This window comes from Otolemur garnettii, unplaced genomic scaffold, assembly GCF_000181295.1.
Source record: "Otolemur garnettii isolate 467f Iridium unplaced genomic scaffold, OtoGar3 scaffold00008, whole genome shotgun sequence".
Classification (NCBI taxonomy): domain Eukaryota; kingdom Metazoa; phylum Chordata; class Mammalia; order Primates; family Galagidae; genus Otolemur; species Otolemur garnettii.
In genome coordinates this window covers 14,986,206-14,989,562 of record NW_003852403.1, presented here as the reverse complement: position 1 = coordinate 14,989,562, position 3,357 = coordinate 14,986,206, and the positions used below count along the sequence as shown (strand labels likewise).

Sequence of the window (3,357 nt, the reverse complement as noted above, 5' to 3'; positions counted from 1 at the left end):
GGGCTGGGGATTCGAACCCGCCACCTTAGGTGTACGTGGCTGGCTCCTTAGTCGGTTGAGCTATAGGCGCCGAGCCTGAATCATCTCTTAATCCTCACCCCAACCCTTCAAATTAGTAATATTTTTGTGTTCATTTTAGAGATGTGGAAAATTGAAGTTCTGAGAGGTCTGAACTTCTTGGAGAGTGGCAGAGCCAAGAGTAAACCGGGATTTGCCTGACTACAAAGCCTAAACTCTGTGTCACTGCTCTGCGTCCCCCATCAAGACACCCTCCATAAATACAGAATGAGTGGTAAAAATTGGATGAGTTCCATCTGCCTCTCCCCCACCCCCACAGACAATCTAAGGCTCTGTTTTCTCATTGGGAATGGTGGCCTGTTTCACAGGCACAGTGAAGAAGATATGAAAATAATGGAAAACCTCAGAGCTGGCCAGGCATGGTGGCTCACACCTGTAATCCTAGCACTCTGGGAATCTGAGGTGGGAAGATGCCTTGAGCTCAAGGAGTTCCAGACCAGCCTCAGCAAGAGCTGGACCCATCTCTACTAAATGTAGAAAAAATTAGCTAAGTGTTGTGGTGGGCACCTATAGTCCTAGCTACCTAGGAGGCTGAGGCAGGAGGACTGCTTTCAGCCCAGGAGTTTGAGGTTGCTGTGAGCTAGGCTGACACCCCTGTACTCCAGCCTGGGACAATAGATTGAGAGTCTGTTTAAAAGAAAAAAAAAAAAAAAACAGTGAAAAATTCAGAGCTTCCAGATGTCCAAAGACTGATCACCCTCTCCCTGGCCCAGTTCCTAAAAGAGGGGGAGACAGAAACCTCAAGAGTTTTGGTGAGCTTACAAATAGGTTTCTAAAGGTGTTTTAGGCATGATCTGGCATGTCTTTTCTATCCACCTACCCGACAAGGCACTTGGTCCCTCCTGCCCCAAGCCATTCACATACCTGGGGCACACACACAGCCCTGTTTGACCCACCCAAAACCAAACCCAAACCAGATAAGGATAGGGGAGCACGGTCCTTTTATTTTGGTCCTGGACTAACTTTAACCTAATGTCTGGGAACAGCACATATTTGTGGATTTTCAAGTCACTTAAAAGTGATTGTCGGCTCGGCGCCTGTGGCTCAACCGGCTAAGGTGCCAGCCACATACACCTGAGGGGGCGGGTTCGAATCCCCAGCCCGGACCCGCCAAACAACAATGACGGCTGCAACCAAAAAATAGCCGGGCGTTGTGGTGGGCACCTGTGGTCCCAGCTACTTGGGAGGCTGAGGCAGGAGACTCGCTTGAGCCCAGGAGTTGGAGGTTGCTGTGAGCGGGATGCCATGGCACTCTACCCAGGGGGATAGCTTGAGGCTCCGTCTAAAAAAAAAAAAGTGATTGTCCACTTTCTTCAAGCCCAGTTTCCTCTTCTTTCAAATGGGAATAACAACACTCTACCCTCTCTGGATTATCATGAGGACCCAGAGAAACAAAGAGGTTTTGTGAATAGATCCTAGGGGGCTGGGATGATCTCCGATTTAGGTCCTGTATGGGCAGACCATATAAGAGTTTATTTTTTTATTGTCTCACAGAGCATCTTTAATCAGAGACTAAGAGAATCTCTCTAGGACAGCAGTTCTCAACCTGTGGGTCACGACCATAGGAACTGTATTAAAGGATCGCGGCATTAGGAAGGTTGAGAACCACTGCTCTAGGAAATCACGGGTATATTATAAAGTGGCAATTCCCAGCTTTAGCCTCCTGGCAGCTTCTCCCAGCCCATCACCAGCAGCTCTTTTTCACTTAATTTTCACTTTTCTCCTTGTTAGCACCTGCAGGGGGCAATAACCGGCCCCCAACAACTCTTCCCAAAGGTGTGAGGAGGGTCTGACATTACCAAAGACCTCAATGCCACCATACCTGACCATCTGGAAGTTAGGTGGGACACTATAACAACTCCTGGCCACCTGTACCAGGAGGCCTGGAGATGGTAAGTTTAAAATATTTTACCCCAAGTATCTGTAAATGGCCTTTTAAAGGAAGACACTCCTGCTTAACAGTTAGGAACAGGGGCCCCAGAACCTTCCCATAATGGCACAAATTCTGCTACTTGCTACTTGACATTGTTCGGGTTGCTTTCCCTCTCTGGGCCTCAGTTTCTCTTCTTGTAAAATGGAGATGGTAAAAGTGTCTACCTCACAGGGTGTTACAATTAACCCGAAAAACACAAGCAAAGCACTCTGCCCTGAACAACTGAAGTTCAAGAACCATTGGTTATCACCTGCCTCATTCTCCCTCCCCACTTCCCAAGGATTATTTTGAGCTGAGACCTGCCTCATTATCGCCCAAGTCCAAAAGTTAGAAATGAAGATGTTCAGTCAGTGAGGGACCCGGACAGGGGCACAAAGTCATCTGCAAACAGATGGGCAGTATGCATGAAGGGGCAGGAAAGAGATTGCTTTTTCCTGCTGATCCCCCACCTCCACCCCTCAGGGCTCCCTGGGACATAGTGCTCAGGTTATCTTAGATCTGGTTCATCTTAGGAGAGGGGTGCCTAATCATTTTAGGGGTCACTGATGCCCCATCAAGACAAGAATGTTCTCCCCAGGAAGAAAAAGAGAACATCCACCTGGGCAGCGTCTGGGCTCAAAAGAGTAGGGCAGTGGCCCCATATGCTGGAAGTGGCGGGCTCAAACCCAGCCCCGGCCAAAAACAGCAAATAATAATAATAATAATAATAATAAAGAAAACATCCACCTGTTAATACAACAAATGTGCTTTTAAGGTCAGTATGAGGAAGAGGTTCACCACCAGTGAGCTAGTGTAGACTTGGTCACACAGACCTCAGTGGTGTCCTGACCCATCAATTCTAAAGCAGGAAGGGGTTGGGCTCATACCCTTGGATTTCCTTCCCCTCACCTGACACTCTCCTCCCCTCAAACAACGCAGAGAGGTAGAGGAAGGATTAGGATTAGGTATTTAGTAGAAAGGAGGGTGGGGCCCAACAGCTGAGTGAGGGTGCACTCTACATTATTATAGGGGTCATTACCATGCAAAGTGTTTCACAAGCACTGTCTCCTTAAATCCTCCTGCTGTTGACACCTTTTGCAGAGAAGGAATCTGAAGGTCCAAGGTGAAGAAGGTTAAACACTGGCAAACTCAATTTGGTTGGATCCCAGTGGACACTTCATGCTACCGTGGTGCAGCTTAGAAATAAACCCAGCGGGGCAGGGGTGAGTTTGGGACATTCTTTCTCCAGGCTTCCTCTGGGGAGGCTCTTATCACTTCTCATAGAAGATGAGGCCAAGGCTTGGCACCTATAGCTCAGCTGGCTAAGGCGCCAGCCACGTACACCTAAGGTGGCGGGTTCGAATCCC

The 3,357-nt window shown here is 48.4% G+C and overlaps 1 protein-coding gene across 1 annotated transcript in view; it reads right to left on the bottom strand.

Annotated features, from left to right (window-relative positions):
* Nucleotides 1-3,357, bottom strand: part of NODAL (nodal growth differentiation factor) — a 9,512-nt gene that overhangs the window by 3,222 nt on the left and 2,933 nt on the right. The gene's annotated exons all lie outside the window — the stretch shown is intronic.